This window comes from Vicugna pacos, chromosome 10 (genome assembly GCF_048564905.1).
Source record: "Vicugna pacos chromosome 10, VicPac4, whole genome shotgun sequence".
Classification (NCBI taxonomy): Eukaryota; Metazoa; Chordata; class Mammalia; order Artiodactyla; family Camelidae; genus Vicugna; species Vicugna pacos.
In genome coordinates, this window is record NC_132996.1 from 27,948,910 (window position 1) to 27,957,756 (window position 8,847).

The 8,847-nt window shown below is 42.0% G+C and overlaps 1 long non-coding RNA gene across 1 annotated transcript in view; it reads left to right on the top strand.

Annotated features, from left to right (window-relative positions):
• Positions 1-4,600, top strand: part of LOC116282071 (uncharacterized) — a 36,605-nt gene extending 32,005 nt beyond the window's left edge. Inside the window, exons 2-4 of the long non-coding RNA XR_012076523.1 lie at positions 869-920; positions 3,970-4,096; positions 4,371-4,600. This is a non-coding gene — a long non-coding RNA (uncharacterized lncRNA). The remainder of the gene's footprint in view (positions 1-868; positions 921-3,969; positions 4,097-4,370) is intronic.
• Positions 4,601-8,847: the final 4,247 nt, after the last annotated feature.

The window sequence follows — 8,847 nt, forward strand, 5'->3', positions numbered from 1 at the left end:
ATCTACCTTTGCTTGTCAGCAGTCACAGCAGCAATAAGATGAGCTCCTCTTCCACCTTCTGTATTGTGTGTGTGTGATTACTGTTAGGAACTAACTGACAGACACTAATTGCAATAGGGTCTGGGAAATGTAGTTCTTAGCTCTCCAATCTCTCCAAGAGTGAGGAGAGGTTGAGAAAGACAATCTGATTGCTGTCCATAGCAGAGGTCACTGAAACAATCCAGGTGAGAAATAGTGGGGGCTGAGACCAAAGTGGTAGCAATGCAGTGGTGAGAAATGATTGTATTGGATTCAGTATATAATTGGAAGGTAGAAACAACAAGTTTTGCTTGTAGACCAGATGTGGGATGTGAGGGAAAGGAAAGAGTCAAGGATAACCCCAACTTTCTCAGTCTGAGCATTTGGAGAATGAAGTTGCAGTTTCTTAAGGGGTGGGCATGTTTCAATTGGAGCCTAAAGGTGAAGGCAACCCTTAGAGAGAGGTTGACAGTCTGGGGTATCTTACTAACCATTGACCATGAGTTCCAGGGGGCATGGTGGAAGCATTTCAGAAGGCAAAGAAGTATGGGATATGGGGCTAGAGATGGGAATGTGTGGAGCCTTATGTGGATGACCTGGGATATCTGGGCTTCATAAAAAGGGGCCAAGGGCAAAATGAGATTGGTCCTTATGGTCCCCAGGCAGAAAGGGGTGGTGAGCCTGTGAATGTTGGGGTGAGGGAAGGGTGGGAGGTCTATCAATACAAAAAGTTCTAGGGCTCCCCCTTGACTCTTGTTGATGGGGCCTTGTGAACCAGGATTCTATAACCACTGCTCTAGGTCATCCCAACAATAAGACCCTTGTGAATATAATGCTACCTTTTTCCTAGGTAAATAAGAAGTCCTGTCAGTGCCTCATTATCCTGGGAAGCAGTGGTAGCAGTAAGTACCTAAGGCATCTCTGAATTCTCCCACCTGGCTCTCCAGGTCAGCATTGGTAAATCTACAACCACCAGCAAGCGTCAGTCATGAACTGGGCCAAACTCCCACTAGCATCTTTGCTCAGGAATATCACAGTCTTACTTCATAATGCAGCCTCCAGCTGCTCCCCCACCAAACCTTGGCTGTTCTTCTTTGCCACCTCAATTTCCTTCTGTTTCTCCTTTGTGCTTTAAGATTCCTGCACATTCTCTCTGAAAACTTTCTGGCTTTTTAATCAACTAAAATGTTCCCCCAGAAGATACATGTTTCAAAACCTTCCCAGAATCCTCCTGATGTTGGACAGTTGTAGTAGAAACTACCAGACTGGCTGAAGAGTCTGGGTACCACCAGAGTGGACAAGACCCCTGATGCCCAGGAGAACAGGAGAAGCCTAAACACAGACCCTTGTCTTCAGAGGTCAGGCTCTGCCATTTTTGGTTTGTGTTTGATTCCAATCATGATTTATTGAACAAACTGAGGAAAAAGAGTCTTTCAGTTATAGAAGTATCTCTGAAGCCCAGTTTACTCATTCTCACCTAGCATGAGTGTTCTAAGAAGGCCCGAGCCTCAGTGTGCAGCTGACCTCTTCTACAAGCTAATGTCTGATGGGTGGGCATGCGATGACTTGAAAGAAAAGGAACTTGCAGAAGTGTTGTGATTGTGGAAAGGGAAGAGCAGAGAAGGGAAAAGAGAGGTCTGCTAGAGCCCACAAGAACAAGGTCTGGTAAATGGAAAGTGAAAATGAAAGGGTCATAGATGTCTGGATGCAGAAGAGAAAAAAAGGAAAGAGGCATCACACACTTCTTGACCTTATGCATTCTTTTTTTTTAATGGAGGTACTGGTGATTGAACCCAGGACCTTTATGCATGCTGAGCATGTGCTCTACCACTGAGCTATACCCTCCCCCCAAACTTACGCATTCTTGAATAGAATGAAGAACTATACAAAATATTTCACTGGTATGGAAATACTAGCTTATAACACAGGATTGCTTATTAACTGTTATATACTTTATAACCTTAAAGGATGCATCCAGACCCCTCTTCTCAGGATATTAAATAAACAATGCCCACTGAAAAGGAAAATAGAAGAACAAGAGATATTGAATTGTTATTGAACCAAACTTGGGTCTGTTGGCATGCTGTAAAGCCAATCTACTGACACCAAGTTGTGGTGAAGGGAAGTGCAGCGTTTATTGCAGGGCTCCCAGCAAGGAGTCCAGGCAGCTAGTGCTTAAAAGACCCAAACTCCCCAATGGCTTTCAGGGAAAGATTTTTAAGGCCAGGGTGAGGGAGAGGGTTTGGGGTGTGTAATCAGTTCATGGACATTCTTTTTAAAACAACTTTATTGTGGTATAATTTCTGTGCAGTAAACCACGTATTTCAGATGTACAATTTGATGAATTTTGATAGATGTATACACCTATGAAACCACTGCCACAATCAAGATAGCTAATATTTCCATCACTCCCCAAGAGATACAAATTTCAAACTTCCAATTTATCCCTTCCCACCCCCTTAACCCCCTGGCAACCATAAGTCTGTGTTCTATGTCTGTGAGTCTGTCCCTGTCCTGCAAACAATTTCATTTGTGCATGAACATTCTTCTAATTGGTTGGTGGTGAGGTAATCAGGAGTCAACATCATCAGCCTTCTGGTTTCAACAGCCTTGGGTCTATGTGCTTGTGGGTAGCATACAGTTAACTTCTACCTGGTAGGGGTTTCAATATCTGCAAAACAGCTCGAAGAGTTTGCCTCAGAAATTATTTATAGCCCCTGAGGAGAAACTAAATGTCCTTGACTTTGTTTAATGGCTAAACTATTATTATTTTGTCTTGCTTCACTGTTTTCTTTGTTTCTGCATTTTCTCACTTCTCTTATTAAATTTATTCTTTGGAACTTGGGGAAAGCCTAGGAGGCTAAAGCTTTACTGCTACAAACAAAAGGGAGATGGAGGACACTGGGATAGAAGGGGTAGGAGTCTGTCCTGGGAAGGCCCCATAGGGTCCTGCTCAATTACAGAATCTCATGCAGATTCATAGCTAGAATAAGATGTTGCTTAAATAGCAACAGCTTGATAAGGTCAGTGGCCAATCTTATAGGTAAAGTAATATCTCGTTTCAATTTGTATTTCAGTTGCAATTTGCTTTAAAAGGAGCATTTAAAAATGTTTGTTTTTCTCACTGATCAATTGCCTGTTCATATGTTTTTCCAATTTTTCTATTGTTGTCTTTTTTATTGATTTGTAGATAGTCTTTACATGTTATAAATCTTGCAAAGATCCTTTCCTAGTCTGCTTCTGCATTTTAAGTTTGTTTGTGGTGTCTTTTGCTGTTCAGAAGTTTAAGTGTTTGACCCTGACTTCATTTACCTGCTGTGTAAGAGGAAAAATTTGATTGGCAGAAGCACTTCCTGAGGAGACAGTAAAACAGAATGCTTTATTTCATCACAAGTGGCTCTTTCTTGCTGAAGTTGATAAACAATCAAGAATTTTAATGACTCCTATATGCAAGATTCTAACTGAAGACTCTGTCCTTACCAAAGAACAATAGGATTTATTGTAGCCAATTGTGTGGGGATCTCTGGACTCAATCCATCCTATCTAAAGTGCTAGTTTTCGCTGCATAATTAGCCTAAGCCCTCCTAACACTTAACCTCCTCCCCCATCTCCTACCATCTTTCCCTAGTATGTTCCCTTCCCTTGTTTCTTAGTTCTGTTTTATTCTCTGACCATCAATTATACAACCTCTCAGTGCCTCAATTGGGAAATTGAAAAATAATAGAACTTACCTCATAAGGTTATTATGAAGACTAAATGAGTAAACAAACATGTAAAGTGCTTAGAACAATGAATGCCTAGTATACAGCAGGCACCCAGTAAATTTTAGCTATATTGTTTTACTGTGTTAAATTGATTTTCTCTTTATAGTTTGTGCTTTTGGGTCTTATTTAGTTAATACTTACCCAGTCAATAGGACTTACCACAAATTTTTCTCCTTTCTTCTTGTAGGAACATTGTAGGCCCCTTTTGAAGTTTGATGTGGCTGTGCTGCTTCATTTGATCAACAAAATGGGAGTGGAAGTGATGAGATCAGGGATACAGTCAGCCATGCACTGCCTTCCCGTTCCCCAACTTGGTAATTATGAAAGTGTGTTCTGTGACGGAGCCTCCAGCATCCTGCTTTCCTGTGTGACTATGAACAGAGCCCTGTTGTGGCCCAAATTAAGCAGGAATAAGAAGTAAACCTCTTCTTTGTCTGTTTATAAGAAATATCTTCCTTCTCTGAGGTTAAAAAAAATTATACATTTTTGATAATAGTTTTAGAGGTTTATTTTTCAAATATAGGTTTTTAATTTCTTTGTGATTACTTTTATAGACTGTGCAATTCCTTTTTCTTTTTGTTTTTGCAGATGGAGAGCCAGTCATCCCAACACTATTCATTGACTCATCTTGTAATAGGGAAGAACAAATCTGACTCCATGTTGGATCTGTTTCTTTTACTTTAACCTTCTATTCTGTTGCCTTTGCTACAAGTTCAGAATGTTGCCTATAGCCTGAAATACACAGGATAGCCTAGTCTCAAAGCTCTGACCTTTAAAGATATAACACTTTTCCATTCATATAGAGATAAAAAGTTGCACAACAGAGACTAACATTTGTCTTGTTGGAAGTTTATAGGAACATTGTGACCTGACCCACCTGGACAACTGCAAGAACAAAGGATTCCTGTACCAAGAAGTTTGCAACAACCAACCACACCCTCTCCCCTTTTAGTATAAAAGAAGCTTGAATTCTAACTCAGGTAAGATGGTTTTTTGGGACACTAGTCTACCATCTTCTCAGTCTCCTGGCTTTCTGAATAAAGTCGCTGTTCCTTGCCCCAACACCTCATCTCTTAGTTTATTGGCCTGTTGTGTGGCAAGCAGTACAAGGTTGAATTCAGTTACAACCTTTTCTGCCTGACTTGTGAGGCACCCCCTGCCATATCTGGAGTGCCTGTGCTTGCATAGGTCTTTGTCTTGACTCTTTATTCTCTCCAATGTTCTTTTTGTCTATTATTATACCATTTTATTTTATGGTGTCACTTACCATTTCTTTGTAATCTGTCTCAATAGCTTTGTAATTTGGTAGGCCAAGAGCAGGGCACTCTTCAAGCATGGAGAGTGGGGAATGATAAGTGAGTTGAGTTCTGTGCCTCTTAGCCAAACCCACCCTTGGTGAATAGAGCACCAGGCTCTGGGTCTGGACATCCTGGCTGTTTGCACATCAGAACGTACCTGTTTCCTCAAGAATAATTTAAGTGAGAAGCAAGGAACATATTTAGGAGCTATTATTAAATGTAATTGACAGGGCTTGGTGAGTGCTTGGATTTCTGGAGGGTGGTGTAGGAAGAGGGATTTATCTCAGACAGCACTTGTATTGCTAGCTCAATCAGGGCTGCAGGGATATCTGTGATAAGTATGAGACATGAACCTCCTCAACTGTGAAAATGCCAGCATCAAATCTAATGCTTTAAGAGAATTTCTTGAGCAAATAATACAACTGTAGAAATATATAGGTAACAGAAAAGCAAGATGTGATTATAAATGGTTTATTTCTTTAGATTATAACATTCATCACCATGAAATTGCATTTTTAAGACTGTCACTGCTGATAGTGCATAAAAACATTGCTTGTTAATCATAGCAAAATGTCCAGAGACTAGGGATTTCGGTAGTAAATTTGAAGACAGAGTATACACTTTTGTAGTCAGATACCTCAGATACCTCAGATGTCTTAGGGGACGTGAACACTAATATGGGCCACAAAAATGATCTTGTGTCCCATCCTTCCTAATACAGTTATCCTTCAGTATTTGTGGGGAATTGTTTCCAGGAACCCCCTGCAGATACCAAAATCTAAGGATGCTCAAGTCCCTTATATAAAATGGCATAGTATTTGCATATAACCTCTACACATCCTCCCATATGCATTAAATCATCTCTTGATTCCTTACAACGCCTAATACAATGTAAATGCTATGTAAATAGTTCTACATGTGATGTAAATAGTATGTAAATTGTTGCCAGGTGCATGGTAGGTTCAAATTTTGCTTTTTGGAACTTTCTGAAATTTTTTTCCCCAGTATTTTCAATCCATGGTTGGCAAGGAGCAGGAGCTCCCTGCCCCTTTGCCTCCCTCCCACACCCGTCCTCACACACCCCACACAGAGGCACCACACAGGGGAGGGTTACAGCTCAGCAGGGAGGAGCAACAGGACAAGGAGGCCAGGAAGCAGCAGAAGGAATGTAGGGCTTTCTCTCATTCCTGCAGATGGGAGGAAGAGGAGGAAGGATTTCTCTTCAGGGGTGCTCAAGATGTGGGGCTGTCAAACTTTTTGAGCTTCACACTATGATCAAAAAACCGGGAGGGTAGGGCTTTGGGGGCTCCCTTGGCCAGCAATTAGACTCCCCTTGACTTTCAGGAATTCCTGAAGTACTCAGGAACACCAGGCAGAGCGGACTGTGAGGACACATCCTTCTGGTTCTCTGAATTTAAGGTGACCTCAAATTGACCGAGTTCTAGGCCAGATGGGTCCCTCAGCCTCTCTCACAGACCTGTGCTCCAAGATACAGTACCTGGGTAAGAGAGACTTTCCCTACCTGGGGCCTGTAGCTCCCTGGCCATTGTGGAAGCCCCTCCATGCTTGTCTTTGTCTACCCAGAAAGATGCTTCTGGGTCTGGATCTTGCAGAAATTCATCTTTTGCACCAACACATAACGCTCTTTTCTCTACTAACCATTGTTAACTGGAGTCTGACACTTGGTGGGATCTGGCTTCCTTTCCTGGGGTTCTGAGCCTCCTTGAATCTGAATGAACATCAACCCAAATCCAGCTTTCCTCTGCTGGATTGTTTACCTGGGTATCATGTTTTCATTCAACTTGATCCAAATTGAAAATTCCTCCATGTAAAAGCTTGGAGTCCCCTGGTAATCACTTTCTGTGGTTCTGTCTCTACCCTAAACATTCGTCTTGTTTCCAGGACCCTTTTAGAGCATAAAGACTAAGTTGGTTGAAACTTGTTGGATGCTTAGTCCCTATGCAACTCAGTTCCACTTCTGGCTGGATCCTGGCATCTCAACAAAACTTAACTTACTTCAACAACATGTACTGGGGCTCTGATTCAAGCCAGGAATTAGTGACAGGCTCTGGTTGCAAATGGAACAGGGAGAGAAAGTCTCTGGCATTAAAAAGATCACCAGACTATTAAAAAATGGTTATCATAGAGATGGTGAGTGATGGCTGAGATGCATACAAGGTTCTCTATGGGAAAAAGGATAGTACTTGTTAAGCCGTGTCTAAGTGCCAGGCAATAAGCTATGAACTTCTCTCTTTTAATTCTCACAGAAATATTCCTGAGTATTTATTATTTGTGTCCTCATTTTGCAAATGAAGCAATCTGAGACACAGATTGCTAAGGTAACTTGCCCAAAGTCACAGAGCCAGTGGTGGTTGAGCCTGGATTACCATTGAAGTCACCTGACCCCAGACCTGTGGCATGGATCATAAATTTTGCCTGAAAGTATCAAGGAAGGCTCAACGTTGGAAGTGATATTTGAGTGAGATCTAAAAACACAGTTACTAAATTGATAGTGTCTTAAATTGGATGAAATATGACATGAAATCAAAAAGACTTCAGTCCAGAAGGAACAATGGGTGTAAATGCACAGAAACCTGAGAGCCAGGGCACCTTGGGAAAGGCTGAATAAAGTGGAGCTGCTCGTCGTGCATTTCTCACCCATCCTGGGGCTGGAGAGGTAACAACCTTTCTCTATGCTCTCCATTGCTATTTCCAGCCTTTACTGATATACCTTCACTGAGGTATGTGTCCTCTGGTTTTCCCATCTCTAAGCTCCGTCAGGCCGGTCATCATCCCTGTGTATGTGGTCTCCTACATGGCCCACTCATGCAAAATCTTTCAGATCTTTGATCTCCTCAGCTCCAACACTGTTCACCTATTTTCCTTCATTCTAGACAGCCACTTTGATAGAAATGTCTTCTAACATACTCAGAACCTGCAAACTATCTACACTGGAAATCTCAAGGTCCACCATCCTCTTTTCTGACCACACTCATCAGTCCGTCCAGCTTTCATTCTTTCTCCTGAAACACCTAGAAATGCCAGTTCCCTGACCTCCCTTGATCACCACAGCCACTGCCTCAGTTCAAGCACCTGGATATTTGCCTGGATTACTGCAGGGGCCACACCATTCTGCCTAGAGCCAGGTTTCCCGACTCCCCTGACCCACTTCATTGCCACACATTCTGGTGCTCTACATGATTTATGTTCCCTGGTTTCCAGCAGATGTTTTTGACCTTTGAGTACAGCAAGGAGACTGGGAGCTTAGCTGGACTAGGAATTGCCATGGGTCTCTAGGCCTGAGCTCTGATTTCTATTCTGGAACACTAGCTTTCTGCTCAGGATCAAAGTGCTCCCCAGTTGACTGGAAGCCTTCTTGTTGTCTGCCGTAGGTAGCTTCTGGTAAGACAGCACTCTCCTCCTGGTGGCTCCACTACTTCCATCCCAAACGCAGACCTTGACTCACCTGAACTTCTCCTGACTTTGTAGAGGTAGTCAACCCTCCTATTACTTTTCCACCCACTATAGAAGCAGTTGAAATTGCTCTTATCTTTTTGGGGACTCTCAGGTGTAATGTCAAAGTATTTTTCCTTTTCAGTGATACTGACTTTCTGATATACTTCATACCCTGGAATCAGTACTTCCTCTTAGTATGGATAGTAAGAATATTCTTTAATAGAAACACCCAAGCAAGTGGTGATTTTAAATATGTTCCACTGCTATTTTTTCAAAATAAAAGGACTCCTACCTCTCCTTTTAGACAAAGT